The sequence below is a fragment of the Globicephala melas genome, chromosome 2 (assembly GCF_963455315.2).
Source record: "Globicephala melas chromosome 2, mGloMel1.2, whole genome shotgun sequence".
In the NCBI taxonomy this organism is placed as follows: Eukaryota; Metazoa; Chordata; class Mammalia; order Artiodactyla; family Delphinidae; genus Globicephala; species Globicephala melas.
The window spans coordinates 54,123,538-54,145,572 of record NC_083315.2 but is presented as its reverse complement, the minus strand read 5'-3'; the positions used below and the strand labels follow the sequence as shown (position 1 = coordinate 54,145,572).

Below are 22,035 nucleotides of genomic sequence, written 5' to 3'. Positions count from 1 at the left end.
GTTCTCTTGTTGCGCGGCTGTAGGTAACACGTTGCTTCTAGAGGACCTGGGCCTCACGGTTTCACCGAGGTCACGTCACTGACGGACCCAGAGTGCGAAAGTGCCAGGCAGCACTGCAAGAGACCCAATTGCTGCAACAGTTTGCCCCGCCACGTTGGGCATCGTAATGGTTCCCATGCCATTACCTTTGTGTGTACGACAAGGGTAGGTCGTCTGTCCTAACAGCAGGCCAGGAAGTATGCCTGCTGGTGAGTCTGCCTTGATTAGTCCAGGTGTTCCTCACGTGCCCTTTGTCGTGGGTCCCTATGAGCCGCTTTTGGTGGAGGCCGTCATATTCGGCCGTGTGCCCTTCCCTTGTGGAAGATCTCTTGATCTTCCGGGCGCGTCCACTGTGTGGAGCCATGTGTGCTTAGAGTTGGTGTGTTCCCCAAAGGTCACCGGCTCTTAGTCTGAGGAGGCACAGTTGCCCTGAGCGTGTCTCAGGGTTTCCGGAAGACATCCTTTAGCTGTGATGGAGGGGAGAGTGCTCAGGAGAGGAATTGCAGGGCCCGAGGCCAGGGTGTTGTTGGACAGCGGGGCTCTTTGTCCTGATGGCGGCACGCTGTGAAGGCGTCTACGCCACATTGCTTTCACATTTACGTGCGGACACCCAGGCACGATGGGCAGCAAATGAAATGTTGAGGGGATATAGAGCACGCATCACTAGATGGTATCGCCCTTTCCCTCGGTGCGCCCGTGCACCATCCTCAAGCACGCGTGTGTTCTCTCAGCCCGAGCCAGGTGGACTGCCAGGGACGGGATCCCAGCAGCAGAGCAGCCTGGGGCCATCCGTATAATCCATAATACCTGGTGAAGGGAGGAGGAGGAGTCTCGCAGGGGTGTTGGCGCACATTCCATGAGGATCCTGGTTTAAACCTTGTTGCGGTAAGTGGCACTTCTTTGCTAAAACCTAGAGGTTTGGCCACGGGAGCTGAAAACCGGTGCTACAGCCTCATCTTCTGTCTTTTTCCTGGGGAACATGAGCTTCGATGACCTGAGAACTGGCTGCATTTCCTGCCCCATGGCTCAGATCTGGCCGCTTCTGTATGCTGACATGATTCAGCTCACTGGCCGTCCCTTGGTGGAATCTGCAACTTTGCATGTCCGGCGTTTGAGCATGTGCTTGGATCGATGATGACCCCCACAAATGCATTCCTTGGAAATCTGAACAAAATGAGTGAGAAAACCCTACCGTCTCCTCATCGGAACTGAGGTCCAGCACGTGGCTCCCAAAAGGAAAGTAGGGAGAGGTTGAGGTTGCGTTTGCTGCCGTGTGTGTGTACAGCCACGTTGTTCAAGTGGAGGGTTGTGGCCGTCTCGTGGGGAGAAGAGCCATTGGGAAAGGAGCCTGGGATGCCAATCCAGTTGGGAAGGCTAGGGACAGCGTGCCGTCTCTGGGTTCCTTGGTCGAGCCAGGACTTCTGTCCCCTGCCACGGACGAGCATGCGGCTAGGAAAGGAAGCGTGAACCATTGGTGGTCCTATCGACTGCATTTGAGTTCTACAGGCCGCCGCCACCGGCTACTCGTTGCCTTGTGCCCTCACGGAAAGAGAAGTCTATGCTCAGGGTCAGAGCAGGATTCCTGGCCTAGGGCTGGCTCTTTGTCATGTTCTGCTTGGGAGACCAGATGCAGTTTAGGTTTCTCATGATGAGGGGAGAAATCCAATGGGCCATTGTCCCCGGGCGGTTGGCCAAGCTGATGGCTCCTCCTCGGGTTGTTTCCGGCTTGTGTGTGCTGTGTGAACAGGCTAGAAAATGCCTTAGTCAAGATAAGTCACAGCAAGCTTCTTTGGTGAGGGGTGGCTCTGGCATCTTTCCATGACACGTTGGGATCCCGGTGGAGAGGGAAGGGCAAGGCTACCTATAAAGACACATGAAATGGCTGGCTAAGCCCACATGTCTACTTGTGGGTGGACAGATTGACAGAGGCCATAGGCTTCCAGGAACACTTTTGATATCCCCTCAGGAGCATTTGGAGGCACGTGTAGAGAGGGAACACGGGAGAACTTCTGTGGACTGTCCCGCCTTTTTCCCCTCCTTGGTCGATTTACTTCATGGCGGGTCCCTATGCTAGTGAATGGTTGCCTTTGTGGCACAGTATGGTGTCTTCTCATGGGGGCTGATTTGGAGGTCGTGGGGTGTTTTGTCCCTGTCTGTCCACGTTCCCCCTGTGTTGAAGGCGTGAGGGTGTTCCTGAGTCCAGCCCAACATCTTTACTAAACCTGGCCCACATAGCGTTCCCTGAGGTTTGCAGCTCTTCCCGGAGGTCACTGGGCACAACCATGTGGAAAAAAGGGAGTCGGCTGCCAAGGAAAGGCTATAGATTGAAAGGCGGGTGAGGGTGTGTGGTGCGGGGGTCATTTTTACTGCCACGCGCTGGTGCATCCAGACTGTGGTATCCGGTGTGCCTGGCCACAGGCCAGACGAGTCATAGCGGTTCAAGTGTCTAGGCTGTTGGCTGGGTTCTCTTAATTGCATGGCTGTGGGTCACACATTGCTTCTAGAAGACCTGGGCCTCACTGTTTCTCCGAGGTCACGTCACTGACGGGCCCGGAGTGTGAATGTGCCAGGTACCACTGCAGTTGACCCCATTGGTGCAATGGTGTTCTCCGCCACAATGGGCATTGGAATGGCTCCCATGCCATTTGGTTGCAAGGGTTTCCCCACCACGTTGGGCTTCAGAATGTTTCCCATGTCATTACCTCTGTGTGTGAACCAAGGGTAGGTCACCTGTCTTGGCAGCAGCTCAGGAAGTGTGCCTACTGGTGAGTCTCCCTTGATCAGTCCAGCTGTTCCTCACGTGCCCTTTGTCACGGTTCCCTTCGAGCTGCTTTTGATGAAGGCCGTCATATTCGGCCAAGGCCCCTTCCCTTGTGGAAGATCTCTTCCCCGTAAGAGCGTGGCACTTGTGTGGAAGAATATGTGCCAAGGGCGGGCGTGTTCCCCTAGATGGCACCGGCTCTTAGTCTGAGGGGCCACAGTTGCCCAGAGGGTGTCTCAGGGGTTTAGGAAGACATCCTTCTGCTGTGGTGGATGGGAGAGCACTCAGGAGTGGAATTGCAGTGCCCGAGACCAGGGGGATTTTGGACAGCGGTGCTCTATGTCCTGATGGCCGCACCCTCTGAAGGCGTCAGCTCTATGTTGCTTTCACGTTTCCCTGCGGACCCACAGGCAAGATCTGCAGCAAATTAAATGTCGAGGGGAGACAGAGCACGCATCACTGAGGGACATCGCCCTTTCGCTCGGTGCACCCGTGCACCCTCCTAAAGAACGCATGTGTTCTCTCACCCCGAGCCAGGTGGAATGCCAGGAAAGGAATTCCAGCAGCAGATCAACCTGGGACCATCTGTATAATCCCTGACACCCGGTGAAGTGAGGAGGAGGAGTCTCACAGGGGTGTTGGCCCGCATTCCATGAGGATCCTGGTTTAACCCTTGTTGCGGTAAGTAGCACCTCTTTCCTGAAACCTAGAGGTTTGACCAAGGGAACATGTGCAACGGGGCTACACCCTCACCTTGTGGCCTTTTCCATGGGAACCCGAGCTTCGATGCCCTGAGAACTGGCTGCATTTCCTTCCCCAATGGCTTTGCTTTGTTCACTTCCGTATGCTGACGTGATTCAGCTCGCTGTCCGTACCGTGGTGGAATCTGCAAGTTTGCATGTCCAGCGTTTGAGCATGTGCTTGGCTCGACGATGACTTCCACAAACGCATTCCTTGGAAATCTGAACAAAATGAGTGAGAAATCCCTGCCGTCTCCTCCTTGGAACTGAGGTCCAACACGTGGCTCCCAAAAGGAAAGTAGGGAGAGGTTCGCGTTGCATTTGCTCCCGTGGGTGTCCACAGCCACGCTGTTTAAGTTGAGGCTTGTGGCCGTCTGATGGGGAGAAGAGGCATTGGGAAAGGAGCCTGGGATGCCAATCCAGGAGGGAAGGCTAGGGAGAGCGTGCCGTCTGTGGGTTCCTTGGTCTAGCCGGGACTGCTGTCCCCTGCCACGGTTCAGCATTCGGGTAGGAGAGGAAGCGTGAGCCCTTGGTGGTCCGGTCGCCTGCCCTTGAGTTCTACAGGCCTCCGCCACCGGCTACTCGTTGCCTTGTGCCCGCAAAGAAACGGAAGTCTGTAGGCTCAGGGTCAGAGCAGGATTCCTGGCCTAGGGCAGGCTTCTTTGCCATGTTCTGCTTGGGAGACCAGATGCAGTTTAGGTTTCTCCTGATAAGGGGAGAAATCCAATGGGCCATTGTCACCGGGAGGTTGGCCAAGCTAAGGGCTCCTCCTCGGGTTGTGTCTGGCTTGTGTGTGCTGTGTGAAAGGGCTAGAAAATGCCTTAGTGAAGATAAGTCACAGCAAGCTTCTTTGGTGAGGGGTGGCTCTGGCATCTTTCCCTGACACGTTGGGATCCCGGTGGAGAGAGGAGGGCAAGGCGAATGAAACAGACACGAGAGATGGCTGGCTAATCCCACAGGTTTACTGGTGGGTGGATAGATCGATGGTGGTCATAGGCTTCCGGGAACACTTTTGGTATTCCCTCAGGGACATTTGGAGGCAAGTGTAGAGAGGGAACACGGGAGCACATCTGTGGCGTGTCTCGCTTGTTTCCCCTCCTTGGTCAGTTTACTTCATGGCGGGTCCCTGTGCCAGGGAATGGTTGCCTTCGTGGCACAGTATGGTGTCTTCTCATGGGGGCTGATTTGGAGGCCGTGGGGTGTTTTGTCCCTGTCTGTCCACGTCCTCCCTGTGTTGAAGATGTGAAGGTGTTCCTCAGTACAGCCCTGCATCGGTACTACACCCAGCCCACCTAGCAGTCCCTGAGGATTGCAGACCTTCCCGGAGGTCTTTGGGCAAAACCACGCGGAAAGGGAGTCGGCTGCCAAGGAAAGGCTACAGGTTTCCGGGCCCGAGAGGATGTGTGGTGCGGGGATCTTTTCTCCTGCCACCCGCTGGTGCTTTGAGACTGTGGTGTACGGCGTGCCTGGCCACAGTCCAGAGAAGTCATACCGGTTCAGGTGTCTAGGCTGTTGGCCGGGTTCTCTTGTTGCGCGGCTGTAGGTAACACGTTGCTTCTAGAGGACCTGGGCCTCACGGTTTCACCGAGGTCACGTCACTGACGGACCCAGAGTGCGAAAGTGCCAGGCAGCACTGCAAGAGACCCAATTGCTGCAACAGTTTGCCCCGCCACGTTGGGCATCGTAATGGTTCCCATGCCATTACCTTTGTGTGTACGACAAGGGTAGGTCGTCTGTCCTAACAGCAGGCCAGGAAGTATGCCTGCTGGTGAGTCTGCCTTGATTAGTCCAGGTGTTCCTCACGTGCCCTTTGTCGTGGGTCCCTATGAGCTGCTTTTGGTGGAGGCCGTCATATTCGGCCGTGTGCCCTTCCCTTGTGGAAGATCTCTTGATCTTCCGGGCGCGTCCACTGTGTGGAGCCATGTGTGCTTAGAGTTGGTGTGTTCCCCAAAGGTCACCGGCTCTTAGTCTGAGGAGGCACAGTTGCCCTGAGCGTGTCTCAGGGTTTCCGGAAGACATCCTTTAGCTGTGATGGAGGGGAGAGTGCTCAGGAGAGGAATTGCAGGGCCCGAGGCCAGGGTGTTGTTGGACAGCGGGGCTCTTTGTCCTGATGGCGGCACGCTGTGAAGGCGTCTACGCCACATTGCTTTCACATTTACGTGCGGACACCCAGGCACGATGGGCAGCAAATGAAATGTTGAGGGGATATAGAGCACGCATCACTAGATGGTATCGCCCTTTCCCTCGGTGCGCCCGTGCACCATCCTCAAGCACGCGTGTGTTCTCTCAGCCCGAGCCAGGTGGACTGCCAGGGACGGGATCCCAGCAGCAGAGCAGCCTGGGGCCATCCGTATAATCCATAATACCTGGTGAAGGGAGGAGGAGGAGTCTCGCAGGGGTGTTGGCGCACATTCCATGAGGATCCTGGTTTAAACCTTGTTGCGGTAAGTGGCACTTCTTTGCTAAAACCTAGAGGTTTGGCCACGGGAGCTGAAAACCGGTGCTACAGCCTCATCTTCTGTCTTTTTCCTGGGGAACATGAGCTTCGATGACCTGAGAACTGGCTGCATTTCCTGCCCCATGGCTCAGATCTGGCCGCTTCTGTATGCTGACATGATTCAGCTCACTGGCCGTCCCTTGGTGGAATCTGCAACTTTGCATGTCCGGCGTTTGAGCATGTGCTTGGATCGATGATGACCCCCACAAATGCATTCCTTGGAAATCTGAACAAAATGAGTGAGAAAACCCTACCGTCTCCTCATCGGAACTGAGGTCCAGCACGTGGCTCCCAAAAGGAAAGTAGGGAGAGGTTGAGGTTGCGTTTGCTGCCGTGTGTGTGTACAGCCACGTTGTTCAAGTGGAGGGTTGTGGCCGTCTCGTGGGGAGAAGAGCCATTGGGAAAGGAGCCTGGGATGCCAATCCAGTTGGGAAGGCTAGGGACAGCGTGCCGTCTCTGGGTTCCTTGGTCGAGCCAGGACTTCTGTCCCCTGCCACGGACGAGCATGCGGCTAGGAAAGGAAGCGTGAACCATTGGTGGTCCTATCGACTGCATTTGAGTTCTACAGGCCGCCGCCACCGGCTACTCGTTGCCTTGTGCCCTCACGGAAAGAGAAGTCTATGCTCAGGGTCAGAGCAGGATTCCTGGCCTAGGGCTGGCTCTTTGTCATGTTCTGCTTGGGAGACCAGATGCAGTTTAGGTTTCTCATGATGAGGGGAGAAATCCAATGGGCCATTGTCCCCGGGCGGTTGGCCAAGCTGATGGCTCCTCCTCGGGTTGTTTCCGGCTTGTGTGTGCTGTGTGAACAGGCTAGAAAATGCCTTAGTCAAGATAAGTCACAGCAAGCTTCTTTGGTGAGGGGTGGCTCTGGCATCTTTCCATGACACGTTGGGATCCCGGTGGAGAGGGAAGGGCAAGGCTACCTATAAAGACACATGAAATGGCTGGCTAAGCCCACATGTCTACTTGTGGGTGGACAGATTGACAGAGGCCATAGGCTTCCAGGAACACTTTTGATATCCCCTCAGGAGCATTTGGAGGCACGTGTAGAGAGGGAACACGGGAGAACTTCTGTGGACTGTCCCGCCTTTTTCCCCTCCTTGGTCGATTTACTTCATGGCGGGTCCCTATGCTAGTGAATGGTTGCCTTTGTGGCACAGTATGGTGTCTTCTCATGGGGGCTGATTTGGAGGTCGTGGGGTGTTTTGTCCCTGTCTGTCCACGTTCCCCCTGTGTTGAAGGCGTGAGGGTGTTCCTGAGTCCAGCCCAACATCTTTACTAAACCTGGCCCACATAGCGTTCCCTGAGGTTTGCAGCTCTTCCCGGAGGTCACTGGGCACAACCATGCGGAAAAAAGGGAGTCGGCTGCCAAGGAAAGGCTATAGATTTAAAGGCGGGTGAGGGTGTGTGGTGCGGGGGTCATTTTTACTGCCACGCGCTGGTGCATCCAGACTGTGGTATCCGGTGTGCCTGGCCACAGGCCAGACGAGTCATAGCGGTTCAAGTGTCTAGGCTGTTGGCTGGGTTCTCTTAATTGCATGGCTGTGGGTCACACATTGCTTCTAGAAGACCTGGGCCTCACTGTTTCTCCGAGGTCACGTCACTGACGGGCCCGGAGTGTGAATGTGCCAGGTACCACTGCAGTTGACCCCGTTGGTGCAATGGTGTTCTCCGCCACAATGGGCATTGGAATGGCTCCCATGCCATTTGGTTGCAAGGGTTTCCCCACCACGTTGGGCTTCAGAATGTTTCCCATGTCATTACCTCTGTGTGTGAACCAAGGGTAGGTCACCTGTCTTGGCAGCAGCTCAGGAAGTGTGCCTACTGGTGAGTCTCCCTTGATCAGTCCAGCTGTTCCTCACGTGCCCTTTGTCACGGTTCCCTTCGAGCTGCTTTTGATGAAGGCCGTCATATTCGGCCAAGGCCCCTTCCCTTGTGGAAGATCTCTTCCCCGTAAGAGCGTGGCACTTGTGTGGAAGAATATGTGCCAAGGGCGGGCGTGTTCCCCTAGATGGCACCGGCTCTTAGTCTGAGGGGCCACAGTTGCCCAGAGGGTGTCTCAGGGGTTTAGGAAGACATCCTTCTGCTGTGGTGGATGGGAGAGCACTCAGGAGTGGAATTGCAGTGCCCGAGACCAGGGGGATTTTGGACAGCGGTGCTCTATGTCCTGATGGCCGCACCCTCTGAAGGCGTCAGCTCTATGTTGCTTTCACGTTTCCCTGCGGACCCACAGGCAAGATCTGCAGCAAATTAAATGTCGAGGGGAGACAGAGCACGCATCACTGAGGGACATCGCCCTTTCGCTCGGTGCACCCGTGCACCCTCCTAAAGAACGCATGTGTTCTCTCACCCCGAGCCAGGTGGAATGCCAGGAAAGGAATTCCAGCAGCAGATCAACCTGGGACCATCTGTATAATCCCTGACACCCGGTGAAGTGAGGAGGAGGAGTCTCACAGGGGTGTTGGCCCGCATTCCATGAGGATCCTGGTTTAACCCTTGTTGCGGTAAGTAGCACCTCTTTCCTGAAACCTAGAGGTTTGACCAAGGGAACATGTGCAACGGGGCTACACCCTCACCTTGTGGCCTTTTCCATGGGAACCCGAGCTTCGATGCCCTGAGAACTGGCTGCATTTCCTTCCCCAATGGCTTTGCTTTGTTCACTTCCGTATGCTGACGTGATTCAGCTCGCTGTCCGTACCGTGGTGGAATCTGCAAGTTTGCATGTCCAGCGTTTGAGCATGTGCTTGGCTCGACGATGACTTCCACAAACGCATTCCTTGGAAATCTGAACAAAATGAGTGAGAAATCCCTGCCGTCTCCTCCTTGGAACTGAGGTCCAACACGTGGCTCCCAAAAGGAAAGTAGGGAGAGGTTCGCGTTGCATTTGCTCCCGTGGGTGTCCACAGCCACGCTGTTTAAGTTGAGGCTTGTGGCCGTCTGATGGGGAGAAGAGGCATTGGGAAAGGAGCCTGGGATGCCAATCCAGGAGGGAAGGCTAGGGAGAGCGTGCCGTCTGTGGGTTCCTTGGTCTAGCCGGGACTGCTGTCCCCTGCCACGGTTCAGCATTCGGGTAGGAGAGGAAGCGTGAGCCCTTGGTGGTCCGGTCGCCTGCCCTTGAGTTCTACAGGCCTCCGCCACCGGCTACTCGTTGCCTTGTGCCCGCAAAGAAACGGAAGTCTGTAGGCTCAGGGTCAGAGCAGGATTCCTGGCCTAGGGCAGGCTTCTTTGCCATGTTCTGCTTGGGAGACCAGATGCAGTTTAGGTTTCTCCTGATAAGGGGAGAAATCCAATGGGCCATTGTCACCGGGAGGTTGGCCAAGCTAAGGGCTCCTCCTCGGGTTGTGTCTGGCTTGTGTGTGCTGTGTGAAAGGGCTAGAAAATGCCTTAGTGAAGATAAGTCACAGCAAGCTTCTTTGGTGAGGGGTGGCTCTGGCATCTTTCCCTGACACGTTGGGATCCCGGTGGAGAGAGGAGGGCAAGGCGAATGAAGCAGACACGAGAGATGGCTGGCTAATCCCACAGGTTTACTGGTGGGTGGATAGATCGATGGTGGTCATAGGCTTCCGGGAACACTTTTGGTATTCCCTCAGAGACATTTGGAGGCAAGTGTAGAGAGGGAACACGGGAGCACATCTGTGGCGTGTCTCGCTTGTTTCCCCTCCTTGGTCAGTTTACTTCATGGCGGGTCCCTGTGCCAGGGAATGGTTGCCTTCGTGGCACAGTATGGTGTCTTCTCATGGGGGCTGATTTGGAGGCCGTGGGGTGTTTTGTCCCTGTCTGTCCACGTTCTCCCTGTGTTGAAGATGTGAAGGTGTTCCTCAGTACAGCCCTGCATCGGTACTACACCCAGCCCACCTAGCAGTCCCTGAGGATTGCAGACCTTCCCGGAGGTCTTTGGGCAAAACCACGCGGAAAGGGAGTCAGCTGCCAAGGAAAGGCTACAGGTTTCCGGGCCCGAGAGGATGTGTGGTGCGGGGATCTTTTCTCCTGCCACCCGCTGGTGCTTTGAGACTGTGGTGTACGGCGTGCCTGGCCACAGTCCAGAGAAGTCATACCGGTTCAGGTGTCTAGGCTGTTGGCCGGGTTCTCTTGTTGCGCGGCTGTAGGTAACACGTTGCTTCTAGAGGACCTGGGCCTCACGGTTTCACCGAGGTCACGTCACTGACGGACCCAGAGTGCGAAAGTGCCAGGCAGCACTGCAAGAGACCCAATTGCTGCAACAGTTTGCCCCGCCACGTTGGGCATCGTAATGGTTCCCATGCCATTACCTTTGTGTGTACGACAAGGGTAGGTCGTCTGTCCTAACAGCAGGCCAGGAAGTATGCCTGCTGGTGAGTCTGCCTTGATTAGTCCAGGTGTTCCTCACGTGCCCTTTGTCGTGGGTCCCTATGAGCTGCTTTTGGTGGAGGCCGTCATATTCGGCCGTGTGCCCTTCCCTTGTGGAAGATCTCTTGATCTTCCGGGCGCGTCCACTGTGTGGAGCCATGTGTGCTTAGAGTTGGTGTGTTCCCCAAAAGTCACCGGCTCTTAGTCTGAGGAGGCACAGTTGCCCTGAGCGTGTCTCAGGGTTTCCGGAAGACATCCTTTAGCTGTGATGGAGGGGAGAGTGCTCAGGAGAGGAATTGCAGGGCCCGAGGCCAGGGTGTTGTTGGACAGCGGGGCTCTTTGTCCTGATGGCGGCACGCTGTGAAGGCGTCTACGCCACATTGCTTTCACATTTACGTGCGGACACCCAGGCACGATGGGCAGCAAATGAAATGCTGAGGGGATATAGAGCACGCATCACTAGATGGTATCGCCCTTTCCCTCGGTGCGCCCGTGCACCATCCTCAAGCACGCGTGTGTTCTCTCAGCCCGAGCCAGGTGGACTGCCAGGGACGGGATCCCAGCAGCAGAGCAGCCTGGGGCCATCCGTATAATCCATAATACCTGGTGAAGGGAGGAGGAGGAGTCTCGCAGGGGTGTTGGCGCACATTCCATGAGGATCCTGGTTTAAACCTTGTTGCGGTAAGTGGCACTTCTTTGCTAAAACCTAGAGGTTTGGCCACGGGAGCTGAAAACCGGTGCTACAGCCTCATCTTCTGTCTTTTTCCTGGGGAACATGAGCTTCGATGACCTGAGAACTGGCTGCATTTCCTGCCCCATGGCTCAGATCTGGCCGCTTCTGTATGCTGACATGATTCAGCTCACTGGCCGTCCCTTGGTGGAATCTGCAACTTTGCATGTCCGGCGTTTGAGCATGTGCTTGGATCGATGATGACCCCCACAAATGCATTCCTTGGAAATCTGAACAAAATGAGTGAGAAAACCCTACCGTCTCCTCATCGGAACTGAGGTCCAGCACGTGGCTCCCAAAAGGAAAGTAGGGAGAGGTTGAGGTTGCGTTTGCTGCCGTGTGTGTGTACAGCCACGTTGTTCAAGTGGAGGGTTGTGGCCGTCTCGTGGGGAGAAGAGCCATTGGGAAAGGAGCCTGGGATGCCAATCCAGGTGGGAAGGCTAGGGACAGCGTGCCGTCTCTGGGTTCCTTGGTCGAGCCAGGACTTCTGTCCCCTGCCACGGACGAGCATGCGGCTAGGAAAGGAAGCGTGAACCATTGGTGGTCCTATCGACTGCATTTGAGTTCTACAGGCCGCCGCCACCGGCTACTCGTTGCCTTGTGCCCTCACGGAAAGAGAAGTCTATGCTCAGGGTCAGAGCAGGATTCCTGGCCTAGGGCTGGCTCTTTGTCATGTTCTGCTTGGGAGACCAGATGCAGTTTAGGTTTCTCATGATGAGGGGAGAAATCCAATGGGCCATTGTCCCCGGGCGGTTGGCCAAGCTGATGGCTCCTCCTCGGGTTGTTTCCGGCTTGTGTGTGCTGTGTGAACAGGCTAGAAAATGCCTTAGTCAAGATAAGTCACAGCAAGCTTCTTTGGTGAGGGGTGGCTCTGGCATCTTTCCATGACACGTTGGGATCCCGGTGGAGAGGGAAGGGCAAGGCTACCTATAAAGACACATGAAATGGCTGGCTAAGCCCACATGTCTACTTGTGGGTGGACAGATTGACAGAGGCCATAGGCTTCCAGGAACACTTTTGATATCCCCTCAGGAGCATTTGGAGGCACGTGTAGAGAGGGAACACGGGAGAACTTCTGTGGACTGTCCCGCCTTTTTCCCCTCCTTGGTCGATTTACTTCATGGCGGGTCCCTATGCTAGTGAATGGTTGCCTTTGTGGCACAGTATGGTGTCTTCTCATGGGGGCTGATTTGGAGGTCGTGGGGTGTTTTGTCCCTGTCTGTCCACGTTCCCCCTGTGTTGAAGGCGTGAGGGTGTTCCTGAGTCCAGCCCAACATCTTTACTAAACCTGGCCCACATAGCGTTCCCTGAGGTTTGCAGCTCTTCCCGGAGGTCACTGGGCACAACCATGCGGAAAAAAGGGAGTCGGCTGCCAAGGAAAGGCTATAGATTTAAAGGCGGGTGAGGGTGTGTGGTGCGGGGGTCATTTTTACTGCCACGCGCTGGTGCATCCAGACTGTGGTATCCGGTGTGCCTGGCCACAGGCCAGACGAGTCATAGCGGTTCAAGTGTCTAGGCTGTTGGCTGGGTTCTCTTAATTGCATGGCTGTGGGTCACACATTGCTTCTAGAAGACCTGGGCCTCACTGTTTCTCCGAGGTCACGTCACTGACGGGCCCGGAGTGTGAATGTGCCAGGTACCACTGCAGTTGACCCCGTTGGTGCAATGGTGTTCTCCGCCACAATGGGCATTGGAATGGCTCCCATGCCATTTGGTTGCAAGGGTTTCCCCACCACGTTGGGCTTCAGAATGTTTCCCATGTCATTACCTCTGTGTGTGAACCAAGGGTAGGTCACCTGTCTTGGCAGCAGCTCAGGAAGTGTGCCTACTGGTGAGTCTCCCTTGATCAGTCCAGCTGTTCCTCACGTGCCCTTTGTCACGGTTCCCTTCGAGCTGCTTTTGATGAAGGCCGTCATATTCGGCCAAGGCCCCTTCCCTTGTGGAAGATCTCTTCCCCGTAAGAGCGTGGCACTTGTGTGGAAGAATATGTGCCAAGGGCGGGCATGTTCCCCTAGATGGCACCGGCTCTTAGTCTGAGGGGCCACAGTTGCCCAGAGGGTGTCTCAGGGGTTTAGGAAGACATCCTTCTGCTGTGGTGGATGGGAGAGCACTCAGGAGTGGAATTGCAGTGCCCGAGACCAGGGGGATTTTGGACAGCGGTGCTCTATGTCCTGATGGCCGCACCCTCTGAAGGCGTCAGCTCTATGTTGCTTTCACGTTTCCCTGCGGACCCACAGGCAAGATCTGCAGCAAATTAAATGTCGAGGGGAGACAGAGCACGCATCACTGAGGGACATCGCCCTTTCGCTCGGTGCACCCGTGCACCCTCCTAAAGAACGCATGTGTTCTCTCACCCCGAGCCAGGTGGAATGCCAGGAAAGGAATTCCAGCAGCAGATCAACCTGGGACCATCTGTATAATCCCTGACACCCGGTGAAGTGAGGAGGAGGAGTCTCACAGGGGTGTTGGCCCGCATTCCATGAGGATCCTGGTTTAACCCTTGTTGCGGTAAGTAGCACCTCTTTCCTGAAACCTAGAGGTTTGACCAAGGGAACATGTGCAACGGGGCTACACCCTCACCTTGTGGCCTTTTCCATGGGAACCCGAGCTTCGATGCCCTGAGAACTGGCTGCATTTCCTTCCCCAATGGCTTTGCTTTGTTCACTTCCGTATGCTGACGTGATTCAGCTCGCTGTCCGTACCGTGGTGGAATCTGCAAGTTTGCATGTCCAGCGTTTGAGCATGTGCTTGGCTCGACGATGACTTCCACAAACGCATTCCTTGGAAATCTGAACAAAATGAGTGAGAAATCCCTGCCGTCTCCTCCTTGGAACTGAGGTCCAACACGTGGCTCCCAAAAGGAAAGTAGGGAGAGGTTCGCGTTGCATTTGCTCCCGTGGGTGTCCACAGCCACGCTGTTTAAGTTGAGGCTTGTGGCCGTCTGATGGGGAGAAGAGGCATTGGGAAAGGAGCCTGGGATGCCAATCCAGGAGGGAAGGCTAGGGAGAGCGTGCCGTCTGTGGGTTCCTTGGTCTAGCCGGGACTGCTGTCCCCTGCCACGGTTCAGCATTCGGGTAGGAGAGGAAGCGTGAGCCCTTGGTGGTCCGGTCGCCTGCCCTTGAGTTCTACAGGCCTCCGCCACCGGCTACTCGTTGCCTTGTGCCCGCAAAGAAACGGAAGTCTGTAGGCTCAGGGTCAGAGCAGGATTCCTGGCCTAGGGCAGGCTTCTTTGCCATGTTCTGCTTGGGAGACCAGATGCAGTTTAGGTTTCTCCTGATAAGGGGAGAAATCCAATGGGCCATTGTCACCGGGAGGTTGGCCAAGCTAAGGGCTCCTCCTCGGGTTGTGTCTGGCTTGTGTGTGCTGTGTGAAAGGGCTAGAAAATGCCTTAGTGAAGATAAGTCACAGCAAGCTTCTTTGGTGAGGGGTGGCTCTGGCATCTTTCCCTGACACGTTGGGATCCCGGTGGAGAGAGGAGGGCAAGGCGAATGAAGCAGACACGAGAGATGGCTGGCTAATCCCACAGGTTTACTGGTGGGTGGATAGATCGATGGTGGTCATAGGCTTCCGGGAACACTTTTGGTATTCCCTCAGGGACATTTGGAGGCAAGTGTAGAGAGGGAACACGGGAGCACATCTGTGGCATGTCTCGCTTGTTTCCCCTCCTTGGTCAGTTTACTTCATGGCGGGTCCCTGTGCCAGGGAATGGTTGCCTTCGTGGCACAGTATGGTGTCTTCTCATGGGGGCTGATTTGGAGGCCGTGGGGTGTTTTGTCCCTGTCTGTCCACGTCCTCCCTGTGTTGAAGATGTGAAGGTGTTCCTCAGTACAGCCCTGCATCGGTACTACACCCAGCCCACCTAGCAGTCCCTGAGGATTGCAGACCTTCCCGGAGGTCTTTGGGCAAAACCACGCGGAAAGGGAGTCGGCTGCCAAGGAAAGGCTACAGGTTTCCGGGCCCGAGAGGATGTGTGGTGCGGGGATCTTTTCTCCTGCCACCCGCTGGTGCTTTGAGACTGTGGTGTACGGCGTGCCTGGCCACAGTCCAGAGAAGTCATACCGGTTCAGGTGTCTAGGCTGTTGGCCGGGTTCTCTTGTTGCGCGGCTGTAGGTAACACGTTGCTTCTAGAGGACCTGGGCCTCACGGTTTCACCGAGGTCACGTCACTGACGGACCCAGAGTGCGAAAGTGCCAGGCAGCACTGCAAGAGACCCAATTGCTGCAACAGTTTGCCCCGCCACGTTGGGCATCGTAATGGTTCCCATGCCATTACCTTTGTGTGTACGACAAGGGTAGGTCGTCTGTCCTAACAGCAGGCCAGGAAGTATGCCTGCTGGTGAGTCTGCCTTGATTAGTCCAGGTGTTCCTCACGTGCCCTTTGTCGTGGGTCCCTATGAGCCGCTTTTGGTGGAGGCCGTCATATTCGGCCGTGTGCCCTTCCCTTGTGGAAGATCTCTTGATCTTCCGGGCGCGTCCACTGTGTGGAGCCATGTGTGCTTAGAGTTGGTGTGTTCCCCAAAGGTCACCGGCTCTTAGTCTGAGGAGGCACAGTTGCCCTGAGCGTGTCTCAGGGTTTCCGGAAGACATCCTTTAGCTGTGATGGAGGGGAGAGTGCTCAGGAGAGGAATTGCAGGGCCCGAGGCCAGGGTGTTGTTGGACAGCGGGGCTCTTTGTCCTGATGGCGGCACGCTGTGAAGGCGTCTACGCCACATTGCTTTCACATTTACGTGCGGACACCCAGGCACGATGGGCAGCAAATGAAATGCTGAGGGGATATAGAGCACGCATCACTAGATGGTATCGCCCTTTCCCTCGGTGCGCCCGTGCACCATCCTCAAGCACGCGTGTGTTCTCTCAGCCCGAGCCAGGTGGACTGCCAGGGACGGGATCCCAGCAGCAGAGCAGCCTGGGGCCATCCGTATAATCCATAATACCTGGTGAAGGGAGGAGGAGGAGTCTCGCAGGGGTGTTGGCGCACATTCCATGAGGATCCTGGTTTAAACCTTGTTGCGGTAAGTGGCACTTCTTTGCTAAAACCTAGAGGTTTGGCCACGGGAGCTGAAAACCGGTGCTACAGCCTCATCTTCTGTCTTTTTCCTGGGGAACATGAGCTTCGATGACCTGAGAACTGGCTGCATTTCCTGCCCCATGGCTCAGATCTGGCCGCTTCTGTATGCTGACATGATTCAGCTCACTGGCCGTCCCTTGGTGGAATCTGCAACTTTGCATGTCCGGCGTTTGAGCATGTGCTTGGATCGATGATGACCCCCACAAATGCATTCCTTGGAAATCTGAACAAAATGAGTGAGAAAACCCTACCGTCTCCTCATCGGAACTGAGGTCCAGCACGTGGCTCCCAAAAGGAAAGTAGGGAGAGGTTGAGGTTGCGTTTGCTGCCGTGTGTGTGTACAGCCACGTTGTTCAAGTGGAGGGTTGTGGCCGTCTCGTGGGGAGAAGAGCCACTGGGAAAGGAGCCTGGGATGCCAATCCAGGTGGGAAGGCTAGGGACAGCGTGCCGTCTCTGGGTTCCTTGGTCGAGCCAGGACTTCTGTCCCCTGCCACGGACGAGCATGCGGCTAGGAAAGGAAGCGTGAACCATTGGTGGTCCTATCGACTGCATTTGAGTTCTACAGGCCGCCGCCACCGGCTACTCGTTGCCTTGTGCCCTCACGGAAAGAGAAGTCTATGCTCAGGGTCAGAGCAGGATTCCTGGCCTAGGGCTGGCTCTTTGTCATGTTCTGCTTGGGAGACCAGATGCAGTTTAGGTTTTTCATGATGAGGGGAGAAATCCAATGGGCCATTGTCCCCGGGCGGTTGGCCAAGCTGATGGCTCCTCCTCGGGTTGTTTCCGGCTTGTGTGTGCTGTGTGAACAGGCTAGAAAATGCCTTAGTCAAGATAAGTCACAGCAAGCTTCTTTGGTGAGGGGTGGCTCTGGCATCTTTCCATGACACGTTGGGATCCCGGTGGAGAGGGAAGGGCAAGGCTACCTATAAAGACACATGAAATGGCTGGCTAAGCCCACATGTCTACTTGTGGGTGGACAGATTGACAGAGGCCATAGGCTTCCAGGAACACTTTTGATATCCCCTCAGGAGCATTTGGAGGCACGTGTAGAGAGGGAACACGGGAGAACTTCTGTGGACTGTCCCGCCTTTTTCCCCTCCTTGGTCGATTTACTTCATGGCGGGTCCCTATGCTAGTGAATGGTTGCCTTTGTGGCACAGTATGGTGTCTTCTCATGGGGGCTGATTTGGAGGTCGTGGGGTGTTTTGTCCCTGTCTGTCCACGTTCCCCCTGTGTTGAAGGCGTGAGGGTGTTCCTGAGTCCAGCCCAACATCTTTACTAAACCTGGCCCACATAGCGTTCCCTGAGGTTTGCAGCTCTTCCCGGAGGTCACTGGGCACAACCATGCGGAAAAAAGGGAGTCGGCTGCCAAGGAAAGGCTATAGATTGAAAGGCGGGTGAGGGTGTGTGGTGCGGGGGTCATTTTTACTGCCACGCGCTGGTGCATCCAGACTGTGGTATCCGGTGTGCCTGGCCACAGGCCAGACGAGTCATAGCGGTTCAAGTGTCTAGGCTGTTGGCTGGGTTCTCTTAATTGCATGGCTGTGGGTCACACATTGCTTCTAGAAGACCTGGGCCTCACTGTTTCTCCGAGGTCACGTCACTGACGGGCCCGGAGTGTGAATGTGCCAGGTACCACTGCAGTTGACCCCATTGGTGCAATGGTGTTCTCCGCCACAATGGGCATTGGAATGGCTCCCATGCCATTTGGTTGCAAGGGTTTCCCCACCACGTTGGGCTTCAGAATGTTTCCCATGTCATTACCTCTGTGTGTGAACCAAGGGTAGGTCACCTGTCTTGGCAGCAGCTCAGGAAGTGTGCCTACTGGTGAGTCTCCCTTGATCAGTCCAGCTGTTCCTCACGTGCCCTTTGTCACGGTTCCCTTCGAGCTGCTTTTGATGAAGGCCGTCATATTCGGCCAAGGCCCCTTCCCTTGTGGAAGATCTCTTCCCCGTAAGAGCGTGGCACTTGTGTGGAAGAATATGTGCCAAGGGCGGGCGTGTTCCCCTAGATGGCACCGGCTCTTAGTCTGAGGGGCCACAGTTGCCCAGAGGGTGTCTCAGGGGCTTAGGAAGACATCCTTCTGCTGTGGTGGATGGGAGAGCACTCAGGAGTGGAATTGCAGTGCCCGAGACCAGGGGGATTTTGGACAGCGGTGCTCTATGTCCTGATGGCCGCACCCTCTGAAGGCGTCAGCTCTATGTTGCTTTCACGTTTCCCTGCGGACCCACAGGCAAGATCTGCAGCAAATTAAATGTCGAGGGGAGACAGAGCACGCATCACTGAGGGACATCGCCCTTTCGCTCGGTGCACCCGTGCACCCTCCTAAAGAACGCATGTGTTCTCTCACCCCGAGCCAGGTGGAATGCCAGGAAAGGAATTCCAGCAGCAGATCAACCTGGGACCATCTGTATAATCCCTGACACCCGGTGAAGTGAGGAGGAGGAGTCTCACAGGGGTGTTGGCCCGCATTCCATGAGGATCCTGGTTTAACCCTTGTTGCGGTAAGTAGCACCTCTTTCCTGAAACCTAGAGGTTTGACCAAGGGAACATGTGCAACGGGGCTACACCCTCACCTTGTGGCCTTTTCCATGGGAACCCGAGCTTCGATGCCCTGAGAACTGGCTGCATTTCCTTCCCCAATGGCTTTGCTTTGTTCACTTCCGTATGCTGACGTGATTCAGCTCGCTGTCCGTACCGTGGTGGAATCTGCAAGTTTGCATGTCCAGCGTTTGAGCATGTGCTTGGCTCGACGATGACTTCCACAAACGCATTCCTTGGAAATCTGAACAAAATGAGTGAGAAATCCCTGCCGTCTCCTCCTTGGAACTGAGGTCCAACACGTGGCTCCCAAAAGGAAAGTAGGGAGAGGTTCGCGTTGCATTTGCTCCCGTGGGTGTCCACAGCCACGCTGTTTAAGTTGAGGCTTGTGGCCGTCTGATGGGGAGAAGAGGCATTGGGAAAGGAGCCTGGGATGCCAATCCAGGAGGGAAGGCTAGGGAGAGCGTGCCGTCTGTGGGTTCCTTGGTCTAGCCGGGACTGCTGTCCCCTGCCACGGTTCAGCATTCGGGTAGGAGAGGAAGCGTGAGCCCTTGGTGGTCCGGTCGCCTGCCCTTGAGTTCTACAGGCCTCCGCCACCGGCTACTCGTTGCCTTGTGCCCGCAAAGAAACGGAAGTCTGTAGGCTCAGGGTCAGAGCAGGATTCCTGGCCTAGGGCAGGCTTCTTTGCCATGTTCTGCTTGGGAGACCAGATGCAGTTTAGGTTTCTCCTGATAAGGGGAGAAATCCAATGGGCCATTGTCACGGGGAGGTTGGCCAAGCTAAGGGCTCCTCCTCGGGTTGTGTCTGGCTTGTGTGTGCTGTGTGAAAGGGCTAGAAAATGCCTTAGTGAAGATAAGTCACAGCAAGCTTCTTTGGTGAGGGGTGGCTCTGGCATCTTTCCCTGACACGTTGGGATCCCGGTGGAGAGAGGAGGGCAAGGCGAATGAAGCAGACACGAGAGATGGCTGGCTAATCCCACAGGTTTACTGGTGGGTGGATAGATCGATGGTGGTCATAGGCTTCCGGGAACACTTTTGGTATTCCCTCAGGGACATTTGGAGGCAAGTGTAGAGAGGGAACACGGGAGCACATCTGTGGCGTGTCTCGCTTGTTTCCCCTCCTTGGTCAGTTTACTTCATGGCGGGTCCCTGTGCCAGGGAATGGTTGCCTTCGTGGCACAGTATGGTGTCTTCTCATGGGGGCTGATTTGGAGGCCGTGGGGTGTTTTGTCCCTGTCTGTCCACGTTCTCCCTGTGTTGAAGATGTGAAGGTGTTCCTCAGTACAGCCCTGCATCGGTACTACACCCAGCCCACCTAGCAGTCCCTGAGGATTGCAGACCTTCCCGGAGGTCTTTGGGCAAAACCACGCGGAAAGGGAGTCGGCTGCCAAGGAAAGGCTACAGGTTTCCGGGCCCGAGAGGATGTGTGGTGCGGGGATCTTTTCTCCTGCCACCCGCTGGTGCTTTGAGACTGTGGTGTACGGCGTGCCTGGCCACAGTCCAGAGAAGTCATACCGGTTCAGGTGTCTAGGCTGTTGGCCGGGTTCTCTTGTTGCGCGGCTGTAGGTAACACGTTGCTTCTAGAGGACCTGGGCCTCACGGTTTCACCGAGGTCACGTCACTGACGGACCCAGAGTGCGAAAGTGCCAGGCAGCACTGCAAGAGACCCAATTGCTGCAACAGTTTGCCCCGCCACGTTGGGCATCGTAATGGTTCCCATGCCATTACCTTTGTGTGTACGACAAGGGTAGGTCGTCTGTCCTAACAGCAGGCCAGGAAGTATGCCTGCTGGTGAGTCTGCCTTGATTAGTCCAGGTGTTCCTCACGTGCCCTTTGTCGTGGGTCCCTATGAGCCGCTTTTGGTGGAGGCCGTCATATTCGGCCGTGTGCCCTTCCCTTGTGGAAGATCTCTTGATCTTCCGGGCGCGTCCACTGTGTGGAGCCATGTGTGCTTAGAGTTGGTGTGTTCCCCAAAGGTCACCGGCTCTTAGTCTGAGGAGGCACAGTTGCCCTGAGCGTGTCTCAGGGTTTCCGGAAGACATCCTTTAGCTGTGATGGAGGGGAGAGTGCTCAGGAGAGGAATTGCAGGGCCCGAGGCCAGGGTGTTGTTGGACAGCGGGGCTCTTTGTCCTGATGGCGGCACGCTGTGAAGGCGTCTACGCCACATTGCTTTCACATTTACGTGCGGACACCCAGGCACGATGGGCAGCAAATGAAATGTTGAGGGGATATAGAGCACGCATCACTAGATGGTATCGCCCTTTCCCTCGGTGCGCCCGTGCACCATCCTCAAGCACGCGTGTGTTCTCTCAGCCCGAGCCAGGTGGACTGCCAGGGACGGAATCCCAGCAGCAGAGCAGCCTGGGGCCATCCGTATAATCCATAATACCTGGTGAAGGGAGGAGGAGGAGTCTCGCAGGGGTGTTGGCGCACATTCCATGAGGATCCTGGTTTAAACCTTGTTGCGGTAAGTGGCACTTCTTTGCTAAAACCTAGAGGTTTGGCCACGGGAGCTGAAAACCGGTGCTACAGCCTCATCTTCTGTCTTTTTCCTGGGGAACATGAGCTTCGATGACCTGAGAACTGGCTGCATTTCCTGCCCCATGGCTCAGATCTGGCCGCTTCTGTATGCTGACATGATTCAGCTCACTGGCCGTCCCTTGGTGGAATCTGCAACTTTGCATGTCCGGCGTTTGAGCATGTGCTTGGATCGATGATGACCCCCACAAATGCATTCCTTGGAAATCTGAACAAAATGAGTGAGAAAACCCTACCGTCTCCTCATCGGAACTGAGGTCCAGCACGTGGCTCCCAAAAGGAAAGTAGGGAGAGGTTGAGGTTGCGTTTGCTGCCGTGTGTGTGTACAGCCACGTTGTTCAAGTGGAGGGTTGTGGCCGTCTCGTGGGGAGAAGAGCCACTGGGAAAGGAGCCTGGGATGCCAATCCAGGTGGGAAGGCTAGGGACAGCGTGCCGTCTCTGGGTTCCTTGGTCGAGCCAGGACTTCTGTCCCCTGCCTCGGACGAGCATGCGGCTAGGAAAGGAAGCGTGAACCATTGGTGGTCCTATCGACTGCATTTGAGTTCTACAGGCCGCCGCCACCGGCTACTCGTTGCCTTGTGCCCTCACGGAAAGAGAAGTCTATGCTCAGGGTCAGAGCAGGATTCCTGGCCTAGGGCTGGCTCTTTGTCATGTTCTGCTTGGGAGACCAGATGCAGTTTAGGTTTCTCATGATGAGGGGAGAAATCCAATGGGCCATTGTCCCCGGGCGGTTGGCCAAGCTGATGGCTCCTCCTCGGGTTGTTTCCGGCTTGTGTGTGCTGTGTGAACAGGCTAGAAAA

The 22,035-nt window shown here is 55.6% G+C and overlaps 9 non-coding genes across 9 annotated transcripts; all 9 read left to right on the top strand.

Annotated features, from left to right (window-relative positions):
- Positions 1–1,164: 1,164 nt before the first annotated feature.
- LOC132596917 (small nucleolar RNA SNORD116) lies at positions 1,165–1,256 on the top strand. The gene has a single exon (XR_009563238.1). It is a non-coding gene; the product is annotated as a small nucleolar RNA SNORD116 (small nucleolar RNA).
- Positions 1,257–3,723: 2,467 nt separating this feature from the next.
- Positions 3,724–3,815, top strand: LOC132596934 (small nucleolar RNA SNORD116). The gene has a single exon (XR_009563255.1). It is a non-coding gene; the product is annotated as a small nucleolar RNA SNORD116 (small nucleolar RNA).
- A 2,409-nt stretch (positions 3,816–6,224) lies between these two features.
- On the top strand, positions 6,225–6,316 carry LOC132596916 (small nucleolar RNA SNORD116). The gene has a single exon (XR_009563237.1). It is a non-coding gene; the product is annotated as a small nucleolar RNA SNORD116 (small nucleolar RNA).
- Positions 6,317–8,783: 2,467 nt separating this feature from the next.
- Positions 8,784–8,875, top strand: LOC132596933 (small nucleolar RNA SNORD116). The gene has a single exon (XR_009563254.1). It is a non-coding gene; the product is annotated as a small nucleolar RNA SNORD116 (small nucleolar RNA).
- A 2,409-nt stretch (positions 8,876–11,284) lies between these two features.
- On the top strand, positions 11,285–11,376 carry LOC132596915 (small nucleolar RNA SNORD116). The gene has a single exon (XR_009563236.1). It is a non-coding gene; the product is annotated as a small nucleolar RNA SNORD116 (small nucleolar RNA).
- A 2,467-nt stretch (positions 11,377–13,843) lies between these two features.
- Positions 13,844–13,935, top strand: LOC132596932 (small nucleolar RNA SNORD116). Its single transcript, XR_009563253.1, has one exon. It is a non-coding gene; the product is annotated as a small nucleolar RNA SNORD116 (small nucleolar RNA).
- A 2,409-nt stretch (positions 13,936–16,344) lies between these two features.
- On the top strand, positions 16,345–16,436 carry LOC132596914 (small nucleolar RNA SNORD116). The gene has a single exon (XR_009563235.1). It is a non-coding gene; the product is annotated as a small nucleolar RNA SNORD116 (small nucleolar RNA).
- Positions 16,437–18,903: 2,467 nt separating this feature from the next.
- LOC132596931 (small nucleolar RNA SNORD116) lies at positions 18,904–18,995 on the top strand. Its single transcript, XR_009563252.1, has one exon. It is a non-coding gene; the product is annotated as a small nucleolar RNA SNORD116 (small nucleolar RNA).
- Positions 18,996–21,404: 2,409 nt separating this feature from the next.
- On the top strand, positions 21,405–21,496 carry LOC132596913 (small nucleolar RNA SNORD116). The gene has a single exon (XR_009563234.1). It is a non-coding gene; the product is annotated as a small nucleolar RNA SNORD116 (small nucleolar RNA).
- Positions 21,497–22,035: the final 539 nt, after the last annotated feature.